Source organism: Tachysurus fulvidraco, chromosome 2 (assembly GCF_022655615.1).
Source record: "Tachysurus fulvidraco isolate hzauxx_2018 chromosome 2, HZAU_PFXX_2.0, whole genome shotgun sequence".
Taxonomy (NCBI): domain Eukaryota; kingdom Metazoa; phylum Chordata; class Actinopteri; order Siluriformes; family Bagridae; genus Tachysurus; species Tachysurus fulvidraco.
In genome coordinates, this window is record NC_062519.1 from 28,783,544 (window position 1) to 28,808,418 (window position 24,875).

The following is a 24,875-nucleotide window of genomic DNA, read 5'->3' on the forward strand; positions in this document are numbered from 1 at the left end:
CCTTTTACCCAGCGGGGTTTGGGCTGTGATTTAAAATTTCAGATTGAGGTGCAGAGTGAGTTTTCAAAATATCCCCATGCATTTGTCACCAATTTAGGATCAGAGTTTAGCCCAGGGGCAGTGGGGTGTGGATCGGGATCCGCTATATAGTGCTGGAGGAGGCTTTTAATTTCAGCTGCAGCTCTTTTCTCTCACAGATTCATTACAGTTTGATGATATCAAATGATTGCCCCTCATTGCAGAAACAATGGGCTGCTGCCTCTCCTGGCATCTTATCCGAATTTGACGTCTCACTCCTCGAGACATCAGTATGAGTCACTTTGCCAGAACATGTTTGCCTCTAACCATATTCTCTTGGAAGGCAGCGAGGCATTGCTCTGTGAATGAAAAATGAACATGAAAAGGACTCAGTGCAAAGTTCACTGCAATTAAACTACAACTGTGTAGCAAGAATTGACATGGAAAAAAAGGAGCATTATTTATTGCTTTTAATTCCCTTTATTCAATTTTTCATTTTCACACCACATTTAGACACTTCATTCAACTACTGCGATTATACAAGTGTATATAAGTTTACTAGAACCCTATTTTGTCTATTAAATTGGGAGTGAGACATGTCACTCTGATGTCAGCCATACAGTATGTCCTTGTAGGAAAAAGTCGGAGACTATATTGATTTGTAAGCACAAGGCAAAATTCCGCTATTAGGTTTTCATATTAAGTAACAAAATGAGAAAAGTGTTTATAAACACTTTTGTTTTTTTACCAGATACTATAAAATCAGTCAACAAATCTAACAGAAGACTTTATCTTCCAATTTATATTTCTTTACCAAACCTAAAGTTCATGTCTAAAAGCTACATCACGGAAAAATCTGTCTAACTCTAGATAGCTAATCCATATACTTTCTGAGGAAATGCCTATAATGGCCACGTTTAGTTGGCTAAATTTGCTCAGCTAACAAATGAGTTCATAGCATATGTTAGTTGGGTAGTTGACAGGATGGCAAGGCAGAAAGATCTTATTTAGTCAATTTGAAATTTATTTATTATTATTTTTTTTTAATACCAAAATCAGATTCTAGATATATCTTGAGAGATTATTCAGTCAGATTATAACCAGGTCTTTTTGCAACCAGGTTACATGCACTAAAGGGGTCTGAAGTTATATATAGCAAAACATAAAAAAAAGGTCCGAGTTACCATAGAAATCCAACTTTCATGGGAATTTTACATTTACATTTACAGCATTTGGCAGACTATGCTATGTTTACCTAAGCAGGTAGACTGTATGCAGAAAAAAAGCAATGTACTCATAATAATTCAAGAATTCCTGAAATGACCCCTAAACCGCTGCACATGAGGTAACGTGATAATTGCCTTAAACACTTCACGTACAAACAGTATTACATTCAATAAGAAAATAATAACTCTAACACAAAGAGTAGAAACATTAAGACGACATTTAGATTTATACAGTGGTGTATCGTTGTGTTTTTAAAATGGCAGCTGCCTGATTGGAATACAAATGGAACTAAATATATGAAATAATGTTTTATTAAAAACACACCTTCAATGAGCTCTCTAATCTGTGTGTAGATTAAAAAAAAATTTGTATAAATGAAGAGTTTCTGTCTCAACTTTTGCTTCTTATCTTCACCCGGTATAAGGAGTATCTTATTTTAAACTCTCCTATGTTTACATTTTAAAATTTCCATCCCACGTCTGCCTGTGGGAACTGTGACAGCTACTCTTTTAGAGTTATTATTTTTTTATTGAATGTAATACCGTTTGTATGTGAAGTGTTTAAGGTGATTATCATGTTACCTCATGTGCAGCAGTCTAGGGGTCATTTCAGGAATTCTTGAATTACATTGCACCTTTTTTTCCGCATATAGTCTACCTGCTTAGGTACAGTAAACATGGCATAACAAATAAGTCTAGTGGAAATTTGGGTGACATTTTATATGAAGGCCATATACGAATGAATATTGACATATTTTTACATTGATTAGCAGATAATTAAATAGATTTGGCATTTGTTTAAAACGTAAAAGGATTCAATGTATAACTGAATGATTTATAACTATAACAATTATATTATTATAGCCTGAACACACACACACACACACACACACACACACACACACACACACACACACACACACACACACACACACACACACACACACACACACACACACACACACACACACACACACACACACACACACACACACACACACACACACAAAATAATAAATAATTGTATTTAATTTTCTACTTATGTAAAAAAGTTAGGAAAACAATGCAATGAGTGAGGTGTACATATTAAACCAGCAAGAATTGCTTTCGTTCTATCAGACATTTCACCATTAACCAAAAGCTATTTATAAATCAAGTCAAACAGCTATCTTTATCTGACTTCAAATGAATTAGCCACGTGAACAGGTCACATGTTTATGGAAGTGTAATTAGTTGTGATAAAGCGCTGATTTCAGAACGATAACACTTCCCTTCTGGCTCACCTGATCTTCCCTGAGCCCTCCTAACAAACAAGGCCAGCTAAGAGTAGCTCTGTGTGCTGGAGGCGAGTGTAATCACAAATGGAGGCATTTTCATTTTGATTAATGCACTTATGGATTATAACCTGACCCATTTACTAATCACCCTGGCTGTGCATTTGCAGTGTCTTTGCCCCAGGGTGGCTTTCTACGGCAGCCATTATCCAGCATCCTGTTTCTCCAGGATGGGCTCCTTTTTGGCAAACTTGATGTTATGATATTTTAGTTATATATAAATTCATTAATATTTTAGTAAAGTTGTGCATAATTGTTTGTTTAAGCCAAACCAAGCTCAAAGTTTCCGTGTATTTTTATTTATATATATATATATATATATATATATATATATATATATATATATATATATATATATATATATATATGATATTTTTCTTCTGTTCAAAATGTTAATTACTCGTAAAGTGCTTCCTGACACAGCTCCTTAGCAAGTAGTGACACCTACAAAACTCCATAGACGTTCAAGTGCACAAGAGCTGGGAGCATGAAATAAAAAAAAAAACTGGGAAGGCTGAAAAGTGGAATTTATTTTGACTTTGACATCTATGCCAATACATTTTATAATGTATTTATTTGCAATGGTTTATGGATATGTGCAATTAGATCAGCCCATCCTTTGTTTTTACGATGCCATTTCTTTTGTTGTGCTTGCATAATTAGTTTCATTAGACTTCATTTATAGTTTTGTGTTGGCTCAATTTCTTAATTTAAAAAAATATATATATATTCAGATAATATAAAACAGCTGAGTTTGTTTAATGAGACTCAGTGTTTGCATTGGCTTTGGTAGGCTCACTTGTGCAGCAAGAACCTTAAGACTATTGGTATTTCTAAAAATGGAAACAATGCTGCCTGGTACAGTTTTATTAGGAACCAGGAAGTCCTAGAGTCAAACGACAATCTGTGTAGAATAGAATGCTGATTTCTGAGGTCTATTCCTCTGACTAGTTCTTGAGATCACACACATTTTAGCAATATCCTGAGCGATATTAAACATAGCTGAGCGAGGGAATGGTTTGCTAGAGTTGCTTTTGATTTGATTTCTAGTGAGAAATGACTAGTGTTGCTACAAAATTTACATTTTATTTACTCCAGTGACATGGCATACCATCTGAACTAGTAAAGCATCGGGTTAGTGACTGTTGGAGCATGTTATGAAGAGAACAACCAACTCAACAAAATTGAGAAAATAGACTATGAGCCTCATTGCATCTGCTGATTACATTTAACCTGGCGGAAAACTTACCAAATCTTTTTTGGTGACTTCATGTCCTGGTGGGACCTTATACCTCTCATATGCTTTATGAGATATTTGAATTATTAGACAGACTGCCGCCTTGATTTGGAGAATTATTCGTTTGTCTTCTTGTGTGAACCAAGAAAAGATGCTGTTGCATGTTCAGGTGCTTTCAATGATGTTTATGGTTACAAGCATATTGGAAAATTGGGAATTTATAGGCTTTTGCTGGCTTTCCCAGTGACTGTAACAAGACTGTATGGTTGTTGAAGATTAACATGTAGCTTACTATTGAGGCAAATGCTTGACTTTTAAAATTGCATCTTTGCATTAAAAACACACAAAGATATAGACATGCAGATATACATCGAATTCTAGCTTATTACCATACCACGTTAGAGGTCAAAAGCAAACATTTTGGTTAAGAAAAATCTATCTTTTTTTTGCTCATGTCCTGGTGGCATTAAATAAATGTATTCTTTAATGCCTCATGGGTAATTATGGGTGTATCTTTGTTTAAATGAGCATTCACATTGTGGCTACAAGCAATTAATATTTATTAAGCTCTACTGCATACACATTTGCTGATTCCCAATTAAAATTGTGTTTTATACATAAGAAACAATTAGAACCTTTTTTTTTTTTTTTTAAACAATGTCGATAAATGAGGCCCCTGGGCTTTTGATTGCTGTCATTCTCTAAGTAGCAAAGATGCCAGAGGAGGTCTTGATTTATATTTTGACAGCTAGCAGTTTGGAAAGAAAGGGAACAATAGCGGGGGTTTTGGGTTTGTTTTATGGCTGTTTGATTAAAAGAAGTAAAACATGGGCCTGTGCATTGCAGCAGATAAAAAGGACTGAGATCCAAAGTGACCAAGCGTGCGTGTGGTTCAATATTTATAGACTATAGTATAGTATTTTAAGAAGAAAACACAAGCAGCAGTTGAGAGGGTAGAGTAAAGCAGTGGGGAATGTGACAGAAATGGAGAAAGGTTTGTGGAGGGAGCTGTGGCCCCTGGGAAGCCAGCACAAGGCTCCTAAGAGCCTGCTGTAGGGGGTTGTGCTTATTACACCAGCCCCTTTGGCACACTGCATTCAGCTCGAGGCCATGGCGGCATGTGTTGTAGCCTTTCATCCAAAGCCTCTGTGCGGCTCCCCAAACATCTGGCTGTGTGTTTGCCCTACATCGCGCCTGGAAAAATGAACAATTTGCGTAATGGCACAACGCCTATGAGTGACAGCAGAGGCAACATATGGGAGACTGGCTGGCAAGGCAACAAGTTCTCAGAAGCTTCCCTTCAGTGCTCATAATTACACACAATTGTCTTTTTGAAGCACAGCTGGTGTTTCAAAGCAATGATCATGGTCGATATAGTGTGTAGAAAGGTGTGGATTGAAGGCATACATTCTCAAAGATAAGTGAATAAGTGATGTAATTGACATTGTTTGTAGCTCTTAACAGATATTACAGGCCTCAGTGGTTGGCTGAATGTTCAGCTTTCATCTGCGGATCAATCGGCAAAATACAGCTTTAAAATTCAGTAGGAGGAATGAATCAAAGCCAAGGTCAGTACTGCATTTCACTCTTAATGACTAAACTGCATTAATGTGAAAGGTGCATTAAAACTTTCAACAGCTCATCCTGTAGCACCCAGAATAAAGACAAAATAGAGCATCTAAGTGTTCATTAATATATGTAACACAAATTAAATAAGATGTAGCATAATTGGAATGATAGAGAACACAGTATTCAAATGGATCCACTTTCTAGAAATGATATAATGATGGAACTCAGTAATAGAGACAGTCAGGTAATATGTATTATGCTGGCGTGATGGACTAGTGTCCTGTTCAGGGTGTATCTCAGCCTCAACTTTCATTATGAAAGTATGAAAGTTAAGAAGAAAGAACTGAAAGCAGTTCTAAAAGATTTTAAGTGTATGAGTCACTGTGTATTACTGTTTACTGTGTTCTGAACCATAAAGGGCTCAAAACAATTCACTTTAAAAGACCTTATTATCACATCGAAAGCACAATTGTTTTACATAATTTAAGCTAAAAAAATATAATAAAATAATAACCAATGAAAAACAGATTATTGTTAAAATTATTAAGCTTTCTGTAAGGATATGATTATTTAGCATTTATTAACACAGCCTCCAGTGTCAGTGCTTTGTAGCAATCATTAGGTTTTCCATCATGTCAGTCTTAATAACTTAATGAGGCTAAATTTGCTCTTACGCTTGCTACCTGATTATCACACAGTGTCTACTGTACTGTTCTAGCAAAAATATGGCATAATCTCATTGGGTTATTGATAATCGACATTGTATGTGATGTAGAAAAAAATTGGGGATTTGGCAGTTTGACCGTTTAAAAAGGGGATGCTTTCTATGTGTTTTACACTAGGAGATAGAATCTTCTTGCCTAAACCTTCAAATTCAACTCTGGCCCTGTTTTGTCATATTACTGTCATGCCATTTTGTTCTCCTTTTCTGCTCAATACTGTATCTCAAGCCTTGAGCAAAGCCACACAACACATCATACTGTTGTTTCTGAACTGCAAAGAGTTAGAAACACCTAATTTTACAGATTATGCTGTCAAAAGAACCAGGACAGACCACAGGGATATTCTGTGCTGTTAGCTATATATAAATATATATATTTGCTAAATTCTGTTAAAGCAGAATTATTGTTTTTGGCATCCATGAATTCATTAGAGTTAGTAGCTGATGCTCATATTATGCATGAGTCTAACCTTTCCTAATATACAGGGCAGTGAATAATTCATTAAGGATAACATTTTAAACTAGAACTGACCTGAATGTGATAACTGTTCATGGCAGAAAATACAATATATACCAAAGCCACTCTACATTTTAACTTGCAAACATACTTTCGTACCATAGTTCACTGTGCACAATTTTTAAAATAGGGTGGCACAGTGCAACAATCAGTAGCACTAGCAGCTCAGTACTCCAGTTTGATCCTGAGCTTGGTTTACTGTCTGTCGGATGTTTTCCATATGTCCATGTGGGTTTATTCTGGGCTAGCTGGGTTCCTCTTCCTCTACAGAAATGTGCTGGTTGATTTGCTTCATTAAATATTTCATGTAAGCAACAAGCAATAACTTGAAAATGACTTGAGGGATCAGAGACTCAATCTCAAAAATGCATAGAATGTCATGGATAAAAGTGAAGTAGTGTCAGAAATTCATCAAAAACGTAAGAAGTGTATGAAGAAGAAGGAACTTTATCAGTAAATGGGGCAGATACATAAGAAATGCAAAAAGTAAAAAGTTGATATTTCTGAATGATTAATCTAGTTAAAAGTATTAGTAAAAAGTAAATATTTCTGTATTAATATTCTTGTATAATCCTTTTAAAGTGAGGTCCCTGCTGAAGGCTCCAAGATTGTATCACTACCTCAAATAACGTGTATTTTTCTGGACAATTTTATTCTCCTTTTGCCTCCTTTTTACAGTTCTTTATTTGCTATAAATTTTGTTTATAGTTACATTTATCTATCCATTTATCATGAATGTTGTAGATCATCCATGGATCAGTTTCTGTTATCATGTATAGATCAGCAGCAATATCTCACAAGCCTCATTTTGTTTTCTCTTTTAAAGTTAATAAGACAAAACAAACAAACAAACAAAAAAAACCCCAACAACATTTTTACGTGTTTTCTGTCCGTTTGTTATTAAACAATTCTAAGCAACACTGGCTATGACTTTACAAATTTACACAGATGTAAATTCCAAAAAGCCGCTTGTCCCAGTCAGACAAGTCATTACTGATTACATTAACATAAGGGGCAGTAGGGAATAGACAAAGTCATTCAAAATGGACCAGAGTCTGTATCAGATAAAGTTAATGTAATTTTCTACATCGAGGAACGTTTAATAAAAACATGACTTGTATGACATAAAGATATATATCTTCATATATATCTTCATGGGCATTGCCACCTCTGCATCATCATTGGCATTGCCACCTCACCACTCCAAGGTCTAGAGTTTGTTCCTAAGCTCAGGTTACCAGATGTGTCCAGATGTGTTTCCTCAGGGTTTCTCCCACATCACATATGCTAGTAAGCAGACTGTCTGTGTTAAAATGCCCTAGATCTAATTGAGTGTGTGAATGTAGGTGTATGATGCCCTGTGATGAACTGGGTGAGTCTTCACTTCAAGGCTTAGTGGTCTGGGGATGGGCACCAGATCCACCTCGCGCCCTAAACCAGGATTAATCGGTTACTGAAGACGAATGAAGAAATGAATGAATGGATGAATGAATGAATGAATGCTCTAAATATAGCTGAATCAGATGGCCTCAGGCTAGACTGGAGCTAAATTTTGCAGGAAGGCAGCTAGCCAAGAGAAGATCCGTCTTGTAAATTGCAACTGGAGTTCAGTGTCCCTTTAAAAGCATCTCAGTGAGACTGCTTGCAGTTCCTTTCTGCACCGCTAGGTGAATCTTTGCTCCATTTTCTGAAGCTCTCACAAGCGGCTTCATCCTTTCATTGCTGGGGACAAGTGAGAGAAATCGGCGTGTTATCAAAGCTGTACACTCTGAAATCGTGAGAAGGGGATAAAACGGGCGGAAAAAGCCAGAAGAAACCCCGGTTTGGTTTGTTAGCTTAGTTTAGCAGCACTGCAGGGAGGAATTCGTGCGCTCGAGACGCAAAAAAATAGGCGCTCGTGCATCCTGCTGTTGTAGGAATGAAGAGACTCGTTGTGGATTAAAAAAGGCATCTTAAAACTGCGTGCTGGAAAATGTACAGATTTTTACTCTGTGAAATAAATTAGACGGAATAATCCCGCCTGCCTGAGTGAAGTCTGTTTTTATCTTCTTTTTTTCCTGGCTGGATTTTTCTTCCTTCTCGGATTCCTGTTTTTAATTTTTTTTTCTTCTTTTTTTCCTGTGACAAGAAGAAATGCTGTGAAAACTGGAAAAGGCGAAGAGGAAAACTGTCAAAGGTGATGATGTAAAATAAAATGACACATGCATGTGATCTTTATTACACCCTGTGTGGTCTGATAGGGCTTTGTGAAGGGAAAGTATGGAGACCGAAAGCACTGAAACTTACATTCGTGCATTTAACACTCGAGTTTATCAAACGTAGCTTTCTTAGTGTATGATTAGGAAGATTTCTGCAATGCAAGTAAACTGTAAATTAGCCTAGAGTCTATTTTTTTGGGTGAATTATTACTTTTGATTGGGGAATTCTAGTGATCTCTGTTGATTTGTTTCCTCAGTAAATCTGACCAGGGTTCAATAATCAGCCATTTAATAAACACCTGCAGTCACTCACACATACACATACACACACACACACATACACACACACACACACACACACACACACACACATACACATACACACACACACACATACACACACGCGCGCGCGGAAAAACAGTCAAGTGTATTTAAAATGTAGGCAAATTGTATTAGGGTAGTCCATTCTCTTCTGATTAAAGTGAATCCCGTTTTAGCAGCCTTAATTGGAATTAATGTGACAAATTACTCGAGCTAATGTTCTCTGACTGATAATGAAGACTCGCGCGCGCGCGCCTCAGATCGCCCCCCCCCCCCAACACTCGGGGATCGCGTACGTTAAAAAATCAGTAAATAAGAGAAAATTGCTCAGCAGAATGCGGAATATTTGGACATATTGTTTAAAAAGTAATCTTCTGAAACGCCCAGACAGCTTGCTATGGACGCAAAGTTGACAAATGTTAGCTTTTAATAGTCTACAGACTTCATACATGGTGGGTTTCAGCTTTAGTGTAGACTGTGACTGACTTGTGTTGGGGTCCGAGCACAGAACCTGCTGGAAGCTTTTGGAATTATGCTAATATATGTATGTATGTATGTATGTATGTATGTATGTATGTATGTATGTATGTATGTACAGTATAAAAGCTTCCTGACTTGTTTTCTTTCCAAAAGCATATGCCAGAAACCCAGAAAGGCCTAAAAACCCCAAGATTTCACCCGACAGGTTCACTATCCCCCCATTCTGTGGGCCCACTGGTGGTATTTTGATTTTATATATATACATTTTTGTGTTAAATATTGTTTAAAGCCATGCACTATTGTGCAAATTGACAAATTAAAAATAGCTAAAGCTAAATTTGCATTATAGATACTGACTTGAAAATCTTGGTTCCCACAGTGGGGTTCATGACACATAGACACACAGGGAGTCAGTGATCAGCATACTGTAAACATTATAAACAACATGCACTTTGATTTTGAGTTCATATAGTTATCAGTTTATTTGACTGGTCACTTGAATCGAATGGGTTTAATCCAAACCTCAGTGATTCAGAAACATGTTTTCTTGGTGGAAAGTTCAGGAATAAAAAAGCTGTATGGTTATTTACCTAATCATTATTGTAATTATTCTTATATCAAGTCATATATTTGTATTATGTTCATAAGCGAATATATATTAGGGGCCAGCCCATGGAATTTATTTTACATAAGAATCCCTGATCTAGAGTAATTCACATTATATTCTGAGGTCAACAGATAAATGGAATGTGACCACTATGGGGAGCTGTAACCTATAAATGCTTATAAGACTCTTGTAAATACATAAATGTGAGAGAATGTGGCAAGAATTGTTTTCAAACTCAACCGAAAGTCTCAAAGTTGGAATTTGATATGCTTTTCTTACATTACTAGACTGAATTTATTCTAAAATAACAGCTTGAGCGATCGTTAAACATGCCTGCCAACAGCCAATCAAATTTCAACAGCCAGTAATTACCCTTGTGAAGTGCCTAGAATGATGATATTTGCTGTTCACACAAGGGGGATCAGCTAGCAGTCACATAGGAGGCGTGCTTACGCGGAGACATTTCTAAACATATCATGAATTAGCAGTTTGATCAACAGTTGGACCAATCACCAAGCATCGTTACCAAAATGCTTTATTTTGTCAGTGTTGTTGATTGCGTGCACCTGCGTGGATGCTGTTGATTGGCTGTATTTTTTTCCCTACTGTGTATATCAGCACATTTTATGTCTGAGTTAGGCCTCTGCTGTATGCTTGATATTTTTAGGTATGTTCATTCTTTCCTTTTACATTTCCTTACATATACAACTAATTATAACACATGTTGAATTTAAATATTGAACTTTTCCCCCATGCCAGCTAATGCTAATGATGTGTGACATTGGCATAGTATTTAACTGTACTATTTAGTAGGAGTGTATGCTGTGGGACATAGTTAAAGTGTAAAGACTTTGGGTGTATGTCAATGTTTTACATGTTGTTTTATGTCCAGCTTCTGAATTTGTACAGGGGAGGGAGATAGTTCATAGGTAATGTGCTTGAACGCGTCCGTTTACCTTGGTCTTATGCCTACTTCAATTCCTCTTCCAATGCTCTTGTACGACATTGTGCAATAGCGTTTTTCTGAGCCAGTGCCAACTGAGTTACAACCGAGTCAGACGTTTCTTTTTGACTTCTAAATAACAAATTCGAGCGCATAGGCTAAGTCTGTGTCCACTCTATTCTTGTGTCTTCATCGTGAATTCCCTGGTCTGCTGCTTTTTCGTGTAGAAAAATCCTCCTTTATTATTCATCTTCAGAGCTCACCTGAGGGACATGTCTGTTGAGTGATGATTAATTCCTCTCTCAGTACTCAAACAGGATAAAGTGCAAGTCCTTTGCGCCATGTCATAAAATGTAAGGCAAACATGATTAGAAAATGGAGCAGTGTTCGAGGTGAAAGCACTAGTGGCCATTTCATATTGGCTGCTTATAGTGTGTTGGGTTATTTAATGTCTGTTGACTAAAGCATAAAGAGACGGGCATATCAGTCCATGCACGTATGTATCTGTGTTTATTTATATATATATATATATATATATATATATATATATATATATATATATAAATATATATATATATATATATATATACATACACACACACACCACGTGCATAAACTTTTTTTAAAAACTTTTTTTAAATAGGCAAATTTTAGTTTTCAATTAAGTGAATTAATACATAATACAAGTTCATTAACAAGTTTATGAATTCCCATTGCAGGGACGATTCAGTGGAGCCGTAGCCCTTTTTTCTCTTATAAAACATAAAGCAATGTCTTTGTTACAAACTCAGCAAGGCACCGTCCATCATTTTAGCCATCGCATTTCATACCCTGCTCTTGCAATACACGTCAAAGATGTTAATCAAGTCTGCCTGGTGTCTTTATAAGCGTCATGACGCGGGGCATTGAGTCATAACAATAAGCATATCTCGAGACATTTTTTTTAACTCCGAGGTGACAGAGAGTTGAACACATTACACATACTCATTGGCCACTTTAATAGGAACATTTGTACACCATAGCCTTAGATTTTTGTCTAAGAGAAGTGGATCCTTATATGCTGTTGTAGTCAAAACCATCCCATATTATATGTTCTGTGATGCTTTTCTGCTCACCATATTCATAAAGAGTGGCTATTTGAGTTGTCCTAGCCTTCCTGCAAGTCTGGCAATTCTCTTCTTACCAGATCTGCAGCTCACTGGATGTTTTTCTTTTTTCGCACCTTAAACTATAGACAGTTGTGTATAAAAATCTGAAAAGCTCAGCAGTTTTTTTTTAAATACTCAAATCAGCCCTTCTGGCACCTACAACCATGCCACGATAAAAGTCACTGTTTTTTTCCTCCATCCCGATGTATAACTGAATCTCTTGACCTGTATCTGCATGGTTTAATGCACCGCACTACTTCTATATGTTTGACGTGTATGAATGAGCTGCTGTTCCTCATAAAATGTTGTTGGTGAGTGTGTATAAGAAATAAACATATAGTTTTTCCGAAAGGAATAGGTTTGCCATGTAACACGCTACGATACCGATTCGTCCAAATGATTCATTAGTATGATGTAACCTATATAACGGTTACATAATAGACCAGGCCGTCCGTTTCAGCGGTGTCCTGCTGATATCAGCTCGGTACTGTTACTGTACATGGAACTGCGCTCTCGCCATGTATCTTATTTTGTTTGCTGATTTGTGGTTTTGAAAGAAACCTCATATGGTTTCAGACAGAAATAGTAAGTGTAGTCCTGGTGGCATAAATAGGATCATGTATGAGCTTGTAACATTCTGCCAGCATTTTCCATCTGGTAGGAACACATTTGGCTCATACAAACTGCTTTAAGTACATGATGCCGGAGGGCTTTCTTGCATGTGCATCCCACATTAAGCACCCTACAAAGCATCTTCATTACGCGCCCATGTTAGACAATACCTAGTGTAAAGATCCCGATATTTCGTCCTTGTTGTTTGTGCTTATATTTTGTTTTGCTGTGGAGTTTGTAACTGGTTCCCCTCTTAGTGCTCAAACATAAAATGATGCATCGCTTTCTTTTATTTATTTATTTATTTATTTATTTATTTACTTACTTACTTACTTACTTACTTACTTACTTACTTACTTACGTACTGTAAATAGACAGGCTTTGATATTATAATAGCAATAAAACAATATAATAATTAGCAGGTTTGTATTTCAGAGTATGTTATTATCATAAATGTGTGTTATCAAACATAACCTCTGGCAATGTAGGCAAAAATAATCACCATTCAATAATCAAGCTGATAATTTGGTCATCTGACAAATTCGCATCCACCAGCCAGCTCTCGCCATCATGCGACAGCTACCAACAGGGGGGAGTGACGGCTAACATGCGCTTCATCCGAGACATGTGACGCCAACCAGCTGCATGTTTTTGAATTGCAGCTCCTGCTGCGTCACGGGGCAGCAGAACACACCGGGAGGGAAGTGCTATCCGCCCCTTCCTCTTATACCACTGCACTGTCGCCTGCAAAGGTTGCAGTGATTGACAGAAAAATATTACTGACATCTCTCTCTCTCTCTCTCTCTCTCTCTCTCTCTCTCTCTCTCTCTCTCTCTCTCTCTCTCTCTCAGAAAGCCATTGTTGATGCGGGGTTGGCTGTAGCATCATCTGAAATCTTAATCCTCACTGCGCTTGCGTTTATAGGTTTAAGTATAACTATAGCCAAGTAGCACCAGAAAAAAGAACATCAAGACAATGAAATAAAATAATCATCAGCTTTTATTATTCTCAGTAATATATATAATTTGAGGCTATATACAAATAGGCTACTGGACATACACTGCTTTAATAACCTACTGGACATGTGCTAAATTCTGTCTAAATAGTTTTTTTTTAACCTTCTGTACTCATAAATGACCCATTTGTTTACATATACGTCACTGCATTATGGCATAGTATTCAAATCAGTAGTGATATCTTGTAGCTTTCATCTTTCTGCCTCTTCCCTCCTCAGCTTCCTCTTCTAAGCCGAATGAAATCAGCTCCCGAACAGTTAACTCATGCACGCTGATCCTCTGTAGATTGCCAGTGTCTACCGCTGGATGAATCTAAAGCAGGCGTCTCATCTTTTCGCATAAAGATGTGACCTTCAGAAAGCTGAAATTGCATTTGTTAAGCCAAAAAAAGAAAAAAAATCCCACAAGAAAGTAGCCTTATGCTTTAATGGCCTAATCGAACACGGGGATGAAGAATCTTTAAGTTTAATTACATGTATATATATATAATTTGAAGGCTATCTGTATCTGCTATGACCTTCATAAGACATAGTATGTGCTGCAGAAACCACGGCGCTGTCCATAGATGTGTGTTTAATATCGTGTGTGTTTAATGTGTACTGCTTTTTACCTGCTGCTCAGTTTTACTCAGAATGAATCTTGCATCCGTGAAAAACCTGCCAGATGAATGAATGAATGAATCCTTATGCTGTCTTTGTCTATCTGGGTAGTTTGTATCATTTAACCCTAGGTGTTTTTTTTCTATGCAGACTGACACATCTAACTGAGATCAGACTCTGAAAGTTTTTTTTTTTTTTTTTTTTTTGAGCTGTTAAATTCACAAGCCCAGTCAGCTGGGGAAAGAAAGCAGGATTTCATATCCAGACTATTCACATTTTATTCATACAAACCTGGCAGACAAGAAGGTCCAACATCCAGAGAAAAAAAAAGTTGGTTAAAGTATGTTTGTTAGCTGAGCTCTATTAGGTTATTACACATAATACTTCCCATAATCCTGTGTACATCTGATCAGATGCACATTATCATCTAGTGCTTGCTAATATTACGAACAGCAGCTACGGTAATTCTTCTCCACTGCTTCTCTTTTTCTACAAATCCCGAGACATCCGGAGATTGTACCACCTCCGGTTATGTTTCATGTCATGAAGATTTTGGACCTTCATTGAGATGAGGCCAACCCTGTGAGGATCCTGAGGCATCTAGAGATGTTCCAGCTCCAGTCGGACTCTGCTTCATGGAGTCTTTGTATATGGTCTTCGTGTGTGTTTATAATCAGAAACAACAAGGAAAAAATCCCTTAGATGGAAGAGGAAGAAACCTTGAGAGACTCAAAAGGGAACCTCGTCCTCATTTGGGTGATACTGGTGGGTGTGATTATAAATTGTTATAAACACCAGAGAATATTAATATGAAAAATGTCCATTCTAAGGTCAGATCATGTTTGACAGATGTTACTGATTAGGAGGTTGTTGTCCTCAAAGACCGCATGTAGTTGGCATCTCCTGTTTGAATGCCCGGATCTCTGAATGTCTGGTCCCTGGGCATCCTCGCAGGGTCTGAAATCTTCATAAAGTGAACACAACTGGATTTGGCACAATCTTTAGATGCCTCGAGTTGAAGGAAAAAATAGAAGCAAGAGGAAATGATATAGTGTAGTTGCTATTCATAATATTCACTAGCACTAGATGAGAACATGCGAAATAGACATGTGCGCACCATGGATTTAAATGCACTGCCACACATATTTCATTACTTTTGTGGTAACGTCTGAAGTTTACCATGGACTCTGTAACATTTTTTGTGGAAAAATCGCCTTGCTTACCTTGTTTCAAGCCATTCTAGTGTGGTATAGAAAGCCTGCAGGAAGACTCAGCTCGATTTGCGCCAGTTCTCCTTAATATTCAATGAGCTATGCCGCAAGGATATGAGAGCATGACTATTCATTCACCCAGCGCAATACAGTAAGTAGCCTAGGCTAGAGGAACTTTGTTTACAATCACCTGGAATTGTGGCAGAATGGCTTCTTCAGGTATATTGACGTTCAGCCATCCTTGCTGTATAGGAAACTCACTGAGCTACACGAATTCTGGGGGCGCGGTCTCAAGTGGGAGAGCTCATGAATAGTAATGAGCTCGATCAATTCCACGTCACACTGAGCAGCTTTTCTAATTGACCTGATTTCTCCGCTTGTTTCTTTTCAGTGGCTAGAGCTGACAGGGGAGGTAGCAGTTCATTTTCACATTCCCGACACAACACAAACACATATGGACCTGACGCATATCAAAAAATTAAAAAGTAAAAACGTTTTTTTTGTGGAAGGGCACCTTTAAAAAAAGAAGAAAAAAAATAATTTTTTCGGATCTCCTTGCCCGCAATAATTTCAGAAAAAATGTAATCGGTTCCATTTCCCAACATATAAAACCAGTAGCTCATATTTCATCACTATGACCCTGACCAAGCAGCTACTAAGGATGCTGTAAACGCATTCACGTTAATGTATTGATGTACTATGTGACTATTTGGTTGAGTCACAAGTTCGTAACCAAATGATTGGCCAACATGTTGCTGACTTTGTGTCGAGCAACAAGCAAACTTGACTTTGTTGTCCGAGTCAGATATGTTGTCCGATATGCACGCTGACACTGGGCTAGCTAACAATTTTAACATTTGTCCACACCGTATTAAAGAATTGTTGTATAGATTAGCAAAACAAAAGTAAATAGTGTTTGGGTAATGTATCAACGCAATCATTTGGCTTTTCTCAGTAGATCTTTGCAGTACAAATCGGAAGAGCAATAGGCAGATTCACAAGAAACGGGATTATTTGCCTTTTTTCAGGACTCTCTCAGCATGGTGCCGTTCTACCTACTGGCTCGTCAGTTTCCCATTCAATGAGCAGACAAGAGGCTTTCTTTAAACGTCTGCAGCACAGTTCGTCTTTTCCTCGCCAAAAGAAAATGATTATTTTTGCCATAATCGTTTGCGCGTAGCTGACGCGGCTGTGCACAGCAGGCCACGGAAGAGCAACAGCGGTGTCGCTTTCAGAAATTCCTATTCTAACAACTGCGGTGCTTAAGAGTCGCCGTGCACACTCAGATGGAGGGCTAAGTAGGTATGATACCTGTTGCCCCGTTTATCGCACACCTGTCCTTTAGGGCTTTTAAACAGTCCTACTGCAACATAAACATTAAAGCGTAGAGCGGTCTCATCAAATGGACTGTAATGTGTATGGGATTAGCTTAATAAATTGAGCAGGAGAAATGATTCGAAAGGACAGATCTTAGATCCGGTTTGGCCTTGGCAGATGAGCCGAGGTAATGGTGCGGAAGGGAAAGGGAAATGAACTAGGGGCATTCCATTGAAGTAATGCATTTAGTAAAATATGAGGTCAGTTGTTATAGCAAAGAGTAAGATGTCATCCTCACGTGTCCTGCAGTCATTGTACTACTCATAAAAGAATCCATCAGCAGTCCAAAGCTCTAGTATAGCAGCTTGGTGCGTTCATTTATAAAACAACACGGATTAATCAGAAATGGAGAATGGGTTATGTGAACAACCTGTGGATTTCTCTTCCTGCTCACACGCGCTGTCCTAAAGCTAGCATTCAACAGCACTGACCTTTTCTTCTTTCTACTGTTCCAAACAAAATACTGTACCTTCTATTCTCACCTAAAGTCATGCCTTTACGCAGTTTACCAGTCGTCGTAGGGTCTGAGAGCATCAAATGGCTAAACTCACTAAACAGACTTGCGTTTTTATTTTTTATTCCCCTTCCCGTGGTGAGTGCAGTGAGAATCTCACTCTCCACCTCTCAGTCGCTACGAGTGTGTGAGTGTGTGAGGGTTTGGTGGATCGATGGGCATCCTGCAGCTTGTTAAAGTGAGAGATGCTAGAGCGGTTCCTTCAGTCACTTTATCTCTGCTTTTATATCAACAATATTCCTTTTCACCTGCACAACTGACCACTCTCAACTACCACGTATACTTTGCTCATTCTGTTAATTACTTTTTCTCTGTATGGTTTAAGCCCCCCAAACAAATCCCATCCTCTCTGTGCAGTTACGCAATACTACTATCTGTACCTGGATGTTAGTGTGGCTTAAAAGGCTTGAAAGGGTTTTTCCTCTGTGCTTTTTTTTTTTGTTTGTTTGTTTCATCTGTATCATATTTTCCTAGAGATGTGTTTTAGAGTTTTTTTATAATTCTGCAGTAATTCTGCAATATTAACCGTAAATGAATCCACTACAACCGGACCAGGCGATTAGAGACGAGTACGAATAAAAACGAACAACGTTCTTGTTGATAATGCGCTTTGTTTTTTCCCAACAAGTCACATGAAAGTTTACCAAAAAAAAACCAACCTTTCGGTTAATTGCCTGTTACAGTGTTGTCTCACCCTCGCCCAAAAAAAACAAAAAACAGACAAAAACTCTCAAACCTAATCATATACATATGTAAGTGTTTGTTTTGAAGAATGTTTTCATTTCCACTGCTGTGCATCATTAACCACTAGCTAATCCACTATCTGGGTCTATTGGTACTAGTTGGACTCATTAGAAATGATGTGCTACACAGCAAAAAAACGTTAATTACTTGGGCTCTGCTGCGTTGCGAAAAATGTTAAAAGCACACATTATCATGTTGTTTTTTATGAGCCTGTCTACACTGTCCTACTGTCTGTACTCTGCGCTCCAAATGATGCAACGTGACACTATCCTACCCTTTTCGCCTCCTCCCTAAGTTACACTTTTATCCCCGGAGGCCGTTTGAGGCATCCGAGTTCTCCAGGAACGGACTAATTAAGGCTTTGATGCCAAATGGTTTAAATCGGCCCTCACGATTACTTGACTGGCCTGATGTGGATGGGTTGAGATACAGTAAGGCATTTTTTTTATGCAGGATCCAGAACTTTGCAGGGTTCCAATCTCTTCCTGCACCTCGTAGAGATGCTAAAAAGTGCTAAAAGTCTAATTACGCAGCTTATTGTTTTCTGGATGCATGGTAATGACGTTCCCACGCACGGTGGACTCAAAGCCCCGCAGAGAGTGAGTGGGAAGCTCCGTTCTCTCCCGGTGTCCTTCCACTGGTTAAGAGCTCGGCGGCTCGGTTTCCACGCCAACATAGTGCTTCACTGATGACCTCACAGAGCAGATGTCGCAAGATGGCAGCCAGGTGAAAAAAGAAATGAAAAATAAATAAAAATAAGAACAAAAAGGAGTGGTGTCCTAAACGTACAAACAACTTACTACATGCACACCTTACGTGGCCTTAGGGATGGTCAGGGATGTGTGTGTGTGTGTGTGCGTGTGAGTGTGTGTGTGTGTGTGTGTGTGTGTGTGTGTGTGTGTGTGAGAGAGAGAGAGAGAGAGAGAGAGAAATGGTGAGAATGAGAGAAAGTACTTTTACACTAACAAAGTGGTAGCACAGAGTCTGCGTGGGCTGCCTGCTAGCTGTCATTTGAGATGGAGCAGAGCTGCAGATAGATGCTGAGCTGCAAGATCTTGTTTGCTTTACCACGTTACTGCAGGCATCCACTAAATCAGGGACTGTGAATTAACTCAGATCTTTTTCACTTTTTCTGAGTGCAAAAAAGCTTGGAGAATTTGTTTTCTTTTTTATTCCAGAACAGACGACCAAGCAGGGAGTTTCGTCCATCACATCCTGGAACGTTCTAACTTGATGGTTAGATGTTATACATTAGTTTTCTCAGGTACTCTTACTGTTCTCACTGCTGCTTTCTGTCACTCAGCATGACCAGGGACTTCCTGCTTCCTGCTTCGAGTGGCAGTGCAGACAACCAGCTCCAGACCTGGGGGAAGTCGTGACCTAATGGTTAGAGAGTCTGACTCGTAACCCAAAGGTTGTGGGTTCGAGTCTCAGGCCGGCCACGACTGAGGTGCCCTTGAGCAATGCATCGACCCCCCAACTGCTCCCCGGGCGCCGCAGCATAAATGGCTGCCCACTGCTCCGTGTGTGTGTTCACGGTGTGTGTGTGTTCACTGCTGTGTGTGTGCACTTTGGATGGGTCAAATGCAGAGAACGAATTCTGAGTATGGTTCACCATACTTAGCCGTACGTCACGTGTGATCTCATCGTCGATAGCTGTTTATCAGCAGTACATGGAAATGACAGACAAGCACAATTCTGCAGGATTCTAAAGCTTGTGGCCAGAAAAGTGAAATATGCCGATATCCCGGAGGAGAGATTTACAGGTGATCTATACGGTAGTTTTATGTAGATACAACATAGGTTTATCTAAGAAGCAGTAGTAACTCTAGGGATTATTTAAAAATAATTGTCCTCCCACATACAAAGCTCTTTAGTCCTCCAGCCTCAGTCAGTTCAGTAACACATTCTCTCCAAACCCGCCTTAAGGAAGCATTTCCGCCAATCGTGCTCGAGTCACATTCCCATGCCTTTCATTTTGTGCTACGTGCATTTCACACTCACGCTATAAGAATAACTCCCCCCGCTGTTCTCACATTGTCTGTGTACCTGTTAAAAAACACACGCACAACCAGCCTCAGCCGGAGGCATCACGTCTCATTACTCCAGCCCCCAAAAGGCCAAGTGACAACTTTGACATAGATACAGAGGACACAGCGATTGTATCTCAAAATGTGGTCTTTTTTATTTATTGATGTATTTATGTTTTTAATGATGAGAACGGTGTGTGTGTGTGTGTGTGTGTGTGTGTGTGTGTGTGTGTGTTTTTTGGGTGGGTATGTGTGTTGTTGGTGTTGGTCTGGGGGTGGAGCTTTCTGAATCCTCTGCAAATTTAGCTGGTTTTTAGAAGAAAAAACAAATTGTCATTCCTCCTCCAGCGGCAGCCGGGCAGTCCTGCAAGCTAAGCACATCAGTGAAAATAGGCATATAAGCCGCCGCCTATAAATTTCCCCAAAGCCTGATTGGAGGTGGAATGAGATCATTAAGGTCAGCAAGCAAGGCTTGCGTGGACCTAAAGCACATGGTGATGGACCGTTTGGGCTGTTGACTGACTGCGGCAATAAGCCGCCTTTCGCACCCTACGTCCCGCGCTTCTGACAGCTCACGCTAAAATAATAGGTCATTTGTTTTCCACGCTGCACTAACGTCTAATCAAAAACCATCTTCCAGCTCCTGCAGAGAGAATATTCAGAACTTCATTAAAAGTTCTATGATTTGAATTCTCACCTCGGCAATGCTCCCTACTTCAGTGTGTAGGCTCCATGCGTATTTGGTATGCTGCACAAAAAGTGGGTTTTTTTTTTTTTTTTAAAGAGCCGTAATGCGGTTTTGTGTTGTTGTGCAAAATGTGCTGCTGTTCAGGTAATCACCAACAAAAAGTAGAGGTGCCCTGTAATGGGCAAAAAATAGCACACAGGAGACGAAGAGAGAAATATCTGGGTTCTTTTTGGACATGTGTGAAATTCCAAGGGGTAAAAGGGTCAGAACTACTCCTAGACTTGGTCGAAGGGGTAAAAAGCTTGAAATTGCCGAACATACAAAGAAGCACTTTTAGGAACAGGAGCTTTACAGTAAAGTTGTTTAAATGGTACCGACCCTACGCTTGTTGTCAGAGAATCCATTAAACCTGCTGTCACATACGCCGCATTTGGTCTGTTTGAATTAAAGCCTGGTGTGTTTTTGCTTTCAGTGCAGGTGAGAACATAACAGTCACTCGGTCTCAGAGGTTTGCTCTCACTCCAGGTGAACTTCGATTGGAATGAGATTGAAATTAACCCTGAATCTAAGCAACAGAGCCAAGCGCTTAATCGTGGTGCTTTTTTGTTGCTGTTGTTGTTGACGTTGTTGTTGTTTTGTTTTTTTTAAACCGAGCCAGAAAACCCTTTACAAAAGGGAGGAGTCGTAGCGCTGCAGAAATGGGATGTGTTCGGGACTGAGGAAAACAAAAGGAGATAAAAGAATCGTGTGGATTTCAGATAAAACCTTTTCAATCAGTTGTTTGTAAAAAAAAAAAAAAAAAAAAAGATTTTAAGACTTTTCTTTTTACACACCGACTTTTTTTTATTTTTTTTTTTAGTTTAGTTAGACGCAGCAGACAAGCAAACAGGATGAATCAAAAGCATTCGATTTACTCACTTACAGATTTGGCAAACAGACCAAAAAGCGCGAACATGCCTTTAATCACCACGGCATGAAAGTAAAACAGCTCCCAAACAAAAGGATTTTCATGCTGAAAATTCTAGCTTTATTAGTATCTAGGGTTGATATTTCAGTGAAATTCCTATTCCAGCTTTAAAGAAAGAAGCAAGTTGATTGCTATATTTTTCTTTGCTCGCTATTTTTTCCCCCCTTTAATTGCTCTCATATCCGCTTTAGATGAAGCAGAGCAGAGCCACAGAGGATGGAGAACTACTTCCTGCAGATAATGCAAGCTCAACTACTTTCTTCATCCCAACCACCTCTATATCATTTCCGACGTTCTTTCTCATTACACAGACAGTGTTTTATCATTTACCAGCCAAACCTCGTGTCTGGCTTTCCATTTCGCCCTCTATAATCTAAATATTTGGATTGCCTCATGGATCGGCTCATGCCGTGGCCTGTCTGCAGTTTTTCTTCCTGCTCTGTTGTAGAAAACCTCCCAGCATTTTATAGTCTCATTAACAATACAGGAACCAATCAATGCGGCGGATTTTTCATTTCGGGCCTCTTGTTTTATTCGTTCGCTTAATTATTTTAGAACGCCACTCGCATTTATACGGACGCGGACAGTCTTTCCACTCCCGTCAATAAACGGCTGTTTGTTTTGAAATAGGGCAGAAGCGCAAAGGGCAGAAACGAGGACCAGGCCAAGATAAGACCGAGAGCCAGATAAATAAAAGGAGCACAGATAAATCAGGCGACGATTTCAAGGCGCTTTTGCTAATTATCTGACGGCTCAGTAAGACAAACGGAACTCGTGTAGAGGTTCTTAGGACTGGGCCATAAATGATTTCACCATGAAATGCTGTTACATGTGTTAAATTATGCTGATCAATAGTCGTTTCAGCTTTAGTGGTAGTTTTCGTCAAACCGGATGATGTGTGCAATAACAATATTGTAAAAAAAGTTCTGATACCAACAACATGATTCTGTCTTCTATACAGTTTACTTTTTCAAGTTGAAATAATATATATATATATATATTTTTTACCAGTACACTGATCCATTCCATCTGAGGATATTTTCCATCAGTGTAAACAATGCGATTATTTTAGGGCCACAAAATAGTGGCTTTGATATCACTGTTTACTTTGAATACATAAACACTTGCATGGAAAAAATAACGTATCATTTTGTTTTACAAACTCATTTAAAAACAGTAGGAAAGGTAAAAAAATCGGAATATTTTTAAAACGCCGAGTGCCTACTTTCACATCAGCCATTAAGCACCGCCGTGACGTGGGACGAGACGAAGACGTTTATATTTACACTACAAATAGAAATGCAATTTTTTTTTGGGTTAATAAACAAAGGAAAGCCAAACAAACGGCAGTGGGAAATATGAAGATATAAATTTCCCCAAGTCTTCTGGGGTTTAAAATGCACCCTTAATAAGTGTGCAGTGCAGTGTCAGTGAGCATGGTCATTAAAAATGAGTGCAAGGTTTGTTGAACTGCGCACACACAAAGCGTGAAGGAGTGAAGTGATTGTGCAGAGAAACTGTAGTGTGGAAAAAAGTTCAGTTAGTTAAGCAGGAGACGCCAGCTTCCTTTCCACCGACTTGCCGTCGTCTACACTTATAACGTCTACCCTGTCTGCCTAGTGGTTAAGGTGTTGGTCTACCAATTGGAAGGTTTTGAGTTTGAATCCCAGGTCCACCAAGCTACCACTGCGGGGGCCCCTGAGTAAGGCCCTTAATTCTCAATTGCTCAGTTTTATAAAACGATATATAAAAAAAGTCGCTCTGCGTAAGGGCTGTACATGTAAAATCTATAAACAAACGAAGAGCTAAATAACACTAAATGAGAAACATGCTTGACCGGTACTAATTAGGTTACATTAGCTGGTATCAGGATCTGTATCGATAAATACCAAGAGCCAAAAAAAAAGCATCTGGCTGTATCATTATAGCATAGTTTGGTGTAAACATAGTAGAAGGTCTTTACGCTATTGAGACCAGAGAGCAGGTCACTCTAAAGTGCTACTCATTCATCCTTTCTGTTCAGGACACAGCCTCTACTGTAAGGTTGCTCCGGAAATTCTGACTCGTCCATGTCTACGCCTGAATGATTTACTTGTTAGAGAGCTCAAAGCAGAGCGTTTTTCAGCCTGTGTGTGGCTCTACAGTAATGTTCAGGACAAGCGTCCTGTTGTCTGTGAACATAAACCCTATTTTGTTGCTGTGGGAGTAGCGGCGGTTCATTCGTTTAGTGCGCTAAATGAAGGACGGATCTGAACGCGGCTGTCTCGGTGTCTGCTGAAGCGGTTATGAATGTACAGTACTTGTCTTGCTCATTAAGGCATGTTTCCTGTGGTGGATATAAAAATAGCTTTTATATGTATGCAAGGGTGAAATATTCCCGTGTGCTTGAGTAAGAAGTAGAAATGTGCTGGCGAGTATCAGAGTTTACCTTCAGCTCCTTTAGATGTTGTTCGTCTACAGGATCATCCTCATTAATGTCAGTCTCCATAGAAAAAGGGTTGTTTCTGGCCTCGTGTCGGCCCAAACGAAAACAAATCTACCGTGTTGCCTTTATTTACGGTTCTCTATGATGCTTTTATTTTAATACCTTAAACCATGCCTCAGTTATAGCCCTATTATAGCATCTCTCCTCCAGTTGACCCTCTTTTAAAGCTGCATCAGTGTCAGTGAGTTCAGAGCTTCTCTTTAAACTAGCCGGGTCTCAGCGGTCAGCATGATAGATGCAGCGTCATATAGCTGAGCTCTGATTCTGGAACATTCCGCTTGATGGCAACCGTGCAGGACCGTAACGCTCAATA

General features: G+C 39.0%; 1 protein-coding gene across 4 annotated transcripts in view; it reads left to right on the plus strand.

Annotated features, from left to right (window-relative positions):
- nlgn1 (neuroligin 1) overlaps positions 1-24,875 on the plus strand; it is a 243,145-nt gene that overhangs the window by 39,979 nt on the left and 178,291 nt on the right. For 2 of the 4 annotated variants that reach the window (XM_047810386.1, XM_047810387.1), the window contains exon 1: positions 8,264-8,798. The exons of 1 other annotated variant lie outside the window; for it this stretch is intronic. The gene's annotated coding sequence lies outside the window, so the exon portion shown is untranslated. Of the gene's footprint in view, positions 1-8,262; positions 8,799-24,875 lie in introns of those variants that run through there. One more of the 4 variants, XM_027169794.2, reaches the window with a different exon arrangement.